Below are 10,236 nucleotides of genomic sequence, written 5' to 3'. Positions count from 1 at the left end.
AAAAAAAAAAGGAAGAAAGAGAAGACAGAATGACGTACTATACCTATTTACTTTTTTGACCAGACGTGTCAGACTGGACTTGGCAGAGAATAGAGAGAAGTACACAAAATAATGGTACAAGCAGCGCAAGTGCTCGGGGACTGCCCAGACCACTAAAGTGCTCGGGGACTGCCCAGACCACTAATGTGCTCGGGGACTGCTCAGACCACTAATGTGCTCGGGGATTGCACAGACCACTACTGTGCTTGGATGCTGCCCAAGCCACTTTTGTGCTCGGGGATCGCTCCGACCACGGCCGTGTTCGGGGACTGCCCCGACCACTGCTTGCATAATGGTTCTCCTTGGCTACATGTGATCTGTACTCACATACAGTTAAGAGATTTTTCTTTAGACCTTGCTACAAGGCTCATACTTTGCCTTCCAGCAAGCTCGGGGACTAAGTGGGCACACTTCACCTTGCGGTGAATGTGTTTGTTTAAATTGACCTCTGTGTTTGAATGATTATGAGGATTATTAGTATGCTCGGGGACTGCCCCGACCACTGCTAGAATAGTGGTTCTCGTTGGCTACATGTGATTTGAACTCACATACAGTTAAGAGACTTTTCTTTTAGACCTTGCTACAAGGCTCATACCTCGCCTTCCAGCAAGCTCGGGGACTACATCGGTACGATGCACCTGCCGGTGCATCTCGTATCGCCTGTACGACGATTGGGTTCTCAACATAACTGGGAATTCTTTTTAGACCCTGGCACCACGTGCCTATGTCACCTACTACCAGGCTCGGGGACTAAGTGGGCACACTTCACCTTGCGGTGAATGTGTTTGTTTTTCGACCCCTACGCTTCTGATGATCAAAGATGCTACGCTTCAAGATGCACTTACATTTCTTTTCAGAAATACAAGTGGGCACACTTCCTGGGACAGATATCTTTTTCTTTTTTTTAAGAGCACCATACATTCTTCGGACAACCTACTTCTCCGGTGATGACGGTGGTCGGAGGCGTCAAGAATTCAAGCCTCGCTTGTCGGAGAAGGTTCAAAAGGCGTGTCGCAGCATAATGCATGATGCTCGGGGACTAGCTGTGGGGGTATTAACCCCTATACCCTTACGGCTAAGCTTGGGCTGGCCCGGATCGATGGGTTCAGTCCACCCGAAAGATGACGTGCGGCCCAGTTAACCTGATCGGAGTCCCGCACAAGGAATCAAGACGGATTTGGCAACCAAGCAGGATCCTGGTCGGTTAGAATAGGAATCCTTATCCGGCCAGATATGGCAGTTGTAACTGACTAGGATTAGTTTCCAGATCTATAACCCTGCTCCCCGGACTATATAAGGCGGGCAGGGGACCCCTCTAAAAAATATCTCTCATTGACATACAGCAATACAAATCAGACGCAGGACGTAGGTATTACGCCTTCTTGGCGGCCGAACCTGGATAAAACCTCGTGTCTGTCTTGCGTCACCGTCTTGTTTGGGGCTTGCGCATCTGTCTGCCGATAATCTACTACCTTGGGCATACCCCTAGGTAGACTGCCGACCATATTTCGTCGACAGTTGCTATAGACTAGACCGCAGAGATTACAAACCAAGCCCAGGCTCCGTCGGTCTCAATCGAATCAAGCCACAGTCACCCAATCAATGTGGCTCGCGCAACAACGACCCACCAGACAACCGTCAAGGCAGAAACAGTGGTCATGATGGTGGTCGGGATGACAACCGCCGCGACTACCGGGACGACAACCGCCGCGACTACCGGGACGACAACCGCCGCAACCAGGACGACAATCGCCGTGATAACCACGGTCGCGGGGTCAACCAGGGTGGCAATCGGGATCGCCGTGATGGCAATAACGATCTCTGCCATTACCTCAGAGAACGCGATCTACGCGATCGCATTAACCAAAGAGCCAACGATCGTGCATCCCACGAAAGCTATCGCCGTATGAAATATGATACCACCCACGGCCCCCCGGGTTTGAAGCAGTTTACCCCTTACCTTCGCCAAGTCATATGGCCCAAAAACTTCAAGCTCGAAAAACTCTAGAAGTACGACGACAAGGAGAACCCTGAGTTATGGGTCATGCTCTACGAAATCGCATACAGATCAGCCATGGCTAATGAGCACGTCATGTCTAATTACTTCCCTGTAACCGTCGGCCATGCAGGCCACCAATGGCTGGTCAGCTTGCCGGCGAGCTACTTTGATTCTTGGCAAGAGCTCAAGCAAGCATTCATCGACAACTTCATTATTACTTGCGAACAACCCGGCAACAAATATGATCTGCAGTGGATTCGAGATCGCAAAGATGAGCCACTACGCGAGTACGTCCGACGCTTCTCGAAGATGCGCATCAAGGTCCCATCAATCTCCGACAACGAGGCAATCAAAGCTTTCATCACTGGTCTCTGCTTCCACGATGCCCTAAGGGACAAGCTCCTCCGCAAAAGACATGAATCGGTCACAGCGCTCCTAGCCACTGCTAAAAAATATGCGGATGCCGATGATGCTAAAAAGATAATCATCGAAGAAGCAGTAAGGGTTCCACGCTCCGACCACCCCCACACCGCGACGACTACCGTGGCAACCGTGGTCGGAACGACAATTTTGATCGCCGCAACCAGCGCAACGATTCCCGCGACCACCACGACCAGCGTAATCAGCGGCATAATCGACGTGACGATTATAGGGGCAATCGTGCTCGGGAAGATGACGGCGAAGTCAACACCGTTAAAAAAGGTGGTGGACGTCGCAATTATGAAGAAGACTACGCCAAAGCATTGAAAGGACCCTGCCAGCTCCATCCCAAGTCAAACCATATCATGGAGAATTGCTGTGTTCTCAAATCTATCTACACGCGCCAACAGGCTCTGAATACATCCGACAAGCCTAACGACGTAGGGGAGCAGCGTAACGAGGACAACGATGATGAAGACGCAGATCCCCATCACAAGTACATCAAGCCAACCGACCGCGTCCACACCATCATTAGGGGCAGAGTGTCCATCAAGACCAAACGAGAACGCAAGCTGTTCACCCACGCTTGCTTAAACGTGGCCAATACCGACAACCTCATCGCTGACCCGCGGCTCCCTCCTTTGTCTCACCATGAGATCTCCTTCAGCAAAAAGGACCAATGGGCTACAATACCTGAGCCAGGGCATTTTCCTCTGGTTCTTGATCCTTGTATCAACAAGGTTCAGTTCGATAGAGTGCTGATTGACGACGGCAGTTCCATCGATATACTATTCAAGAACAACTTGCCAGCCCTGAAGATAACCCAGGCTGATCTCAAGCCATACGAGGCACAGTTCTGGGGTGTTCTCCCTAGACAGAGCTCCACACCTCTCGGGCAGATCACGCTACCTGTGCAATTTAGTACCCTAGACCACTTCTGCACCGACTATGTCAACTTCATGGTCGCCGACTTCGAAGGCACCTACTATGCTATCCTTGGCCGACCAGCGCTCACCAAGTTCATGGCCATACCTCACTATAGGTATTTGGTGCTCAAGATGCCTACCGAGAAGGGGGGTTCTAACTCTCAGGGGCAACGTATATGCAGCTTACACCTGCGAGGATGACAGCTTCAAAATAGCAGAGGCTCACGACCTCTCTATTCGCATGGCCGAGACCACGCTCGACGCCAAGAAGACCCCAGCCGATCACCTGGAGATCCTAGAGCTCGAGGCCCCACGCAAGAACATCAAGTCCAAAGAGCACAAAGCGATCCAGCTGGTCGATGGCGATCCCAGCAAAACGGCCCTTATCGGGGCCAACCTGGATCCTAAATAGAAAGATGCGCTCGTTAGGTTCTTGAGAAGCAACATGAGTGTGTTCGCATGGAAACCCACTGACATGCCCGGTGTACCTCGGAACTTGATCGAGCACTCTTTAAATGTCGATGGCAAGGCCAAACCCATCAAGCAGAAGCTACGACGGTTTGCTCGTGACAAAAAGGAGGCTATTAGGGTAGAAGTTACATGGCTTTTAGCAGCCGGATTTATCAAAGAAGTGTATCATCCAGAGTGGTTAGCCAACCCGGTTCTTGTACGCAAAAAGAATAATGAATGGAGAATGTGCATTGATTACACTGATCTCAACAAACACTGCCCTAAAGACCCCTTCGGCTTACCTTGCATAGACGAGGTCGTAGATTCAACCGCCGGTTGTGAGCTGCTTTCCTTTCTCGATTGCTACTCTGGTTATCACCAGATCGCTCTAAAAAAGGACGACCAGGTCAAGACATCCTTCATCATGCCCTTCGGCGCCTACTGCTACACGACCATATCGTTCAGGCTCAAGAACGCTGGGGCTACCTACCAACGCGCCATACATGCCTACCTCAAAGATGAGATAAAAGACGACCTCATCGAGGCTTATGTTGACGATATAGTCGTTAAAACCAAGGAAGCATACACCCTTGTCGACAATCTAGAGCGTACCTTTGCAGCCCTTAACACATTCTAATGGAAATTAAACTCAAAGAAGTGCATCTTTGGTGTTCCATCTGGTATACTACTCGGCAACATCGTCAGTCACGATGGCATGTGCCCTAACCCAGAGAAGGTAAAAGTTGTCTTGGACATGAAGTCGTCCAAAAAGGTGAAGGATGTTCAGAAGCTTACCGGATGCATGGCTGCCCTCAGTCGTTTTATATCAAGATTAGGTGAAAAAGGACTACCGTTTTTCAAGCTACTCAAAGCATCCGAGAAGTTTGAGTGGTCGGAGGAAGCAGACGCTGCCTTTACAAAGTTGAAACAATTCCTTACATCACCTCCGGTCCTCACTGCTCCCAGAGAAGACGAAACCCTCCTGCTTTACATCGCGGCAACTAATCGAGTGGTCTCCACTGCCATGGTGGTCGAGCCCGATGAGCCCAACCATGTCTACAAGGTACAGCGACCAATTTATTTCGTCAGTGAGGTGCTCAATGAATCCAAGATCAGGTACCCATAGATTCAGAAACTGATCTACACCATACTAATCACATCCCAAAAGTTGAAACACTACTTCGACGGATATCGTGTGGTGGTCATGACTGAGTACCCTCTGGGAGACATCATTCACAACAAGGATGCAAACGAGCGCATCATCAAATGGGCAATGGAGCTATGCCCTTTCTCCTTGGAATTTGCAAGCCATACTACAATCAAGTCTCAGGCACTTGTCGATTTCATCATCGAGTGGACAGACTTAAGCACACCTGCCTCTCAGGGGTCCACCGAGTATTGGAAGCTATACTTCGACGGCTCTCTCATCATTGATGGCGTAGGAGCAAGAGTCCTTTTCGTATCACCATCCAAGGAGCAGCTCTGATATGTCCTTAGGATTTATTTCCCGGCGCCTAATAACGCCACCGAGTACGAAGCATGCCTACACGGTCTGCGCATCATGGTCGAGCTCGATGTCAAACGTCTCTATGTCTATGGAGACTCGACTCTGGTCATCAACCAACTCAACAAGGACTGGGATACGACCAGCGAAAAGATGGATGCATACTGCAAAGCGATCAGAAAGCTGGAAGGCAAGTTCTATGGCATCGGGTACACACATGTGGTCCGGGACAAAAATCAAGCAGCGGATGTGCTGTCAAAGTTAGGATCAGCCCGAGCCAAAGTCCCACATGGCGTATTTGTTCAAGACCTGCTCACGCCCTCCATCAAAGAAGAAGATCCCACGGTCGACAAGTCTTCAGTCTAGCTATTGGTGGCTCCGGTTCCGGTGTCAAACACCACCAAAGCACCTCCGACCACTAAGGAGCCTAACTAGAGAGTACCTTTCATCAAGTACCTGACATATGGTAGCGGTTACACCGATCAGACAGAAAATGAACGCCTGATGCATCGCAGTAAGCAGTATCTGCTCGTCGATGGCAAATTGTGGCGCAAGAATGCGAAGGAGGAAATCTTGATGAAGTGTATAATCCAGGAGGATGGGGAATATCTCCCAGACAAAATCCACTCTGGCTCCTGCAGTAACCACGTGGCCTCGAGAACGCTGGTTGGCAAGGCTTTCCGAGCAGGGTTCTATTGGTCGTAGCCGTAGCCGATGCAGAGAAGCTAGTCCGCCATTGTGAAGGTTGTCAGTTCTTCGCCAAGAGAATCCACGTACCAGCACACGAGATTCAGACTATACTAGCCTCTTGGCCCTTCGTATGCTGGGGACTAGATATGATCGAGCCTTTCAAACCGGCCCTTGGGAAATTTACATGCGTCTTTGTGTTGATCGACAAATTCTCCAAGTGGATAGAGTACATGGCCCTGGTCAAGGCATCTTCAGAAAAGGCTGTCGCATTCCTCGACCAGGTCATCCACTGTTTCGGCATACCCAACAGCATCATCACTAATCTGGGAACGTTTTTTGAGACTTCTGCGATGAAAGGAGCATAGTAGTAAAATACGTCTCAGTAGCACACCCTAGAGCTAATAGACAGGTCGAGCGGGCAAATGGTATGATCATGGATACACTTAAGAAGAGGATGTATAGAGAGAATGACAAAGCTCCAGGAAGATGGCTCAAAGAGTTACTAGCCGTGGTCTGGGGTCTCTGAACCCAACCCTGTCGCAATACCGACGTATCACCATACTTTATGGTTTATGGCGCTGAGGCAGTGCTCCCAGTAGATATAGCCTTCAGATCAGCACAGGTAGAGAACTTCGATGAAGACAAGGCTAATGAAACACAGGAGCTAGAAGTGAATAGTGCAGAAGAGAAGCGGCTCGATTCTTGCGTACGTACAGCCAAATACCTTACTGTGTTGTGTAGGTACTACAACAAGAACGTCAAGGAGCGGTTCTTCATGGTTGGGGACCTGGTCCTAAAGTGGAAGACGAATCAGGCTGATGTCCACAAACTCGCAACCCCATGGGAAGGGCCCTTCATGATCAAGGAGGTTACACACCCTACATCTTATAGGTTAGCTTGCCTAGACGGAACAGATGTACCCAATTCCTGGCACATCAACAAGCTTAGGCGTTTCTATGCTTAACTACTAAGATATGTACCCCTCTTGTACTTTCGATTTATTTCAATAAAGCTATTATGATTTCTCCGACCACTCTAATGTGTCACTTCGAAGTCTATTATTATTCTAACTCTACCAGTTAAAGCCGACCACCATTCCTTCTCGGGTTCTCAGAGCAGGCCATGTCTCCGGTTCCTCCCAACGCATGCACGAAATCCGCTCTCTACGCTACGGGTGATCGGCAGGTGCTCTCTGGTTTGACTTATGTGTTTCTACGTGTGCACAAGCTACACACCTTACACTCCGACCACAAGACAAACCAGGGCCATACAAACCTTTCAGGATGACGTGTTGACTAAACTGGTACAACTAAACAGAACGCCAACATGTTCTAACTTAGTAACATCAACACGATATCCGAGCTTAAACACGTTTTCTACAAAACAAACAAGCTTATGTTGATATACAGTTACCTTATTACAAGCTTGCCTGAAAAGGTCCAAGTTTACAATAACACAACTACATCTTCTTCTACAGCTATAGCCTATACTATTGGCTGGTCGGGGCATGTGGCACCTATTGTTTGCTGGGCCCGACATCGTGCAAGGGTCTCAGGGACTCTGGCACTGATCGAGCTGAAGAAGATGGCCCCATCGATGCCTGGCTGGTCGAGACCGCAGGCTTCGCCAGTTGGCTTGAAAATGACGGCGCTCCCAGCTGACTCGTTGATGGCGTTCCTTGTATGGGTGGTGTCGCACCTCCACACAAGTTAATATCGCCAATTATTTTCGCCGACAAGTCCAGCTGGGTCATCCGTAGCTCCTCAGCCTTGTCTGGATCTACCTCCTTCGGATATCCAGCCTCTAGGCGCTTGAGATCGATCAAGGGGTAGTGAGCACGTACCATACTTAGCACATGTGCGCCTACGTACTCCCCCCTCCTTCACGAACTCCTAGAACCATCCCCACGCCCTTTGGCATCTCTCGATCAATCCCAGCTGCGATGTCCTTAGCACATCTTCTGCTAGCGCCGGATCGATGATGTTAAGGACCAGCAAAATGCCCTTTGCCACCTCCTGTCACCGGCTTCTCTAGGTGTCACGGTACTTGGTGCTCTCTTGGCACTGCGCTTTCCAGCTGTCACGGTCTTTCATCACGGCCTCCAGATGCTTCTTTGCATTGATTTTTATAACTGCAAACCGCACACGCTGTTTAGACGCTATACTACACCAAACTACGGTAGGCAACAAAAATGAGCAAAGGTGGTTGGACAACTTACCTTTCAGCTCCTCTGTCATCTTGGTCGTGTGGTCCCGGAGCTGCAACTAGTCTTGCGCCAGTTTTTTATTGTCCTCGTTCAGGCGATCACACTCCATGACCGCACGACTGTTCTCCTCTCGGAGACAGATCACTCTAGCTTCTAAGCTTGCACTACAGCTGTTACTACCAACAATGCAATAGCACTTGTCAGTAGTAGGCATGATAAAATGGCTACTTACTTGTTCTTTCCCACTCTTTATTACTGAGCTGGATGACCAGGTTCTGGTTCTGGGACTCTTGCACCATTTTTTCATGATTGGCGGCTTCAAGTCGCTGGCGCAAGCGTTCCACCTCCGTCGTCAGCTCCTTGTTGTTTGCAGCGATCCCCTCGATCTAGTCGAAGCATTTCTTGCGGTACCTTGCGGTCTTCATTAAGTCCTGTGTGCAGATAGCTAAGTAAGACAACTACGACTAGACAGCAAGACCAACAGGAGAAGCGAAGCTTACCTGCACTTCCGTAACAAGCCGCTTCGCCGCCCGTTCAACTTTCTTGGTTTCTTCGACCTCCGGGACTTCCTCATGGATAACCCATTGGTCATTCCGCCAACGCGACACATACACATGTTGTTGCTTGTCTTGCGGATGGCCTAGGACCTCCTCCACCTCGTCCTCTTCGGGTTCTTCTTCGGGTACTAGTGCTGGCCCGGCGTCAGCAGCATCTGTGATCACCATAGCCTTTCCATGAGCTACAGCATCGGTAAATGTGGTATGTGCTCTCACCTCTGGCTGCTGCTCCTCGGTCTGCTCCGTTACCCTCGACGCTGAGGTGTTGCCCTCAACAGGTTTAGCGCTCGGAGCACTCATGCCCGGCTTGGCTAGTCCCTCGACCACCTACTCGGGGACTGTTGTCTGCCTGCTTGCTTGCTGAGGCCCCGACGGATCTTCTACTATGGGTTCCTCGGTGGTTGGCTGCTGGGCAGTCTGCTCTATACCTATTGGTGGCGTCACGCCACTTCCAGCTAGCTGGTCCGGACTTTCTATGGACACCGAGCTAGTACATCCGAAATAAGTTCAGAAGGCAATCATATTCAACGCAAATTGCTAACTTACAATAGGGTTACAAATACTTACATGTTGGAAGCATGAAATGATGTGGAGAAGGCGTGTCTCTTCGGGCGTACTTGCTCCACATGCTGTGCGGGTGACTCCTGGTCTCCCTCTACATCCAGCACTGTCACTAGGCCTTGGTGCTCGACCCCTCCGCTGCTTGTTCTTCGCGCTATAGTGGTCGGTGGCATGCTCGGTTGAGTTGTCGCTCTCGTCATCGGTCGCGTTCCTTGCCCAGGGACTCCCGAGGTCGATCCGGCTGCATCCTTCACCAACGTCGGCGATGTAGGTCCCATAGGCATGGAGGAGCCACCTAGCTCCATCGACTCCAGTTGCTTCCTCCTTTTTCGAGGGACAAGTCCAAAGGTGTCTGCATCCTCTCCCTCCTCTGCATCATCGTCCGACCAAGCAAAAATCGCATGCCGACGCTTGCTGGCCGGGTTCTCCTCTGGGCCCCCTCGGGCTCATTGTTATTTAGCACACCCCCCGTGAGTAGGGTGGTTACTGATCTCTTCTTTGACTATTTGGGGGCAGCCAGCCGCTTAACAGCGGCTTTGGTCGCTGCCTCCTCTCTAGCTCCGAGCACTGCCCAGTCGACATCATCGTCCTCGATCTCGATGCTGGTCTAGGTGGCGGGATCAGCTCCTTGTGGCCACTCTACTCTAGGGGGTGGCGACACAAACACTGTCACTCTATCCTGACCATTAACCTGGGTAACAAAAGGGAGTGAGCACAGTAAGTTTTCACTTATCCTACCATAATATAAGACTACGGGTATAAGGCAAGACAAGTTACCTTTGGGGGAGGTCGGGCAAGCTTGAAAGCATGCTCGGTGTCACTCAATCTGACATAATTTGGATCGGCTAAGTTGAAAAGCTCGCCAATTCTAGCTTTGACTTCGA

The sequence above is a fragment of the Miscanthus floridulus genome, chromosome 1 (assembly GCF_019320115.1).
Source record: "Miscanthus floridulus cultivar M001 chromosome 1, ASM1932011v1, whole genome shotgun sequence".
Classification (NCBI taxonomy): Eukaryota; Viridiplantae; Streptophyta; class Magnoliopsida; order Poales; family Poaceae; genus Miscanthus; species Miscanthus floridulus.
This window is presented reverse-complemented; position numbering follows the sequence as displayed.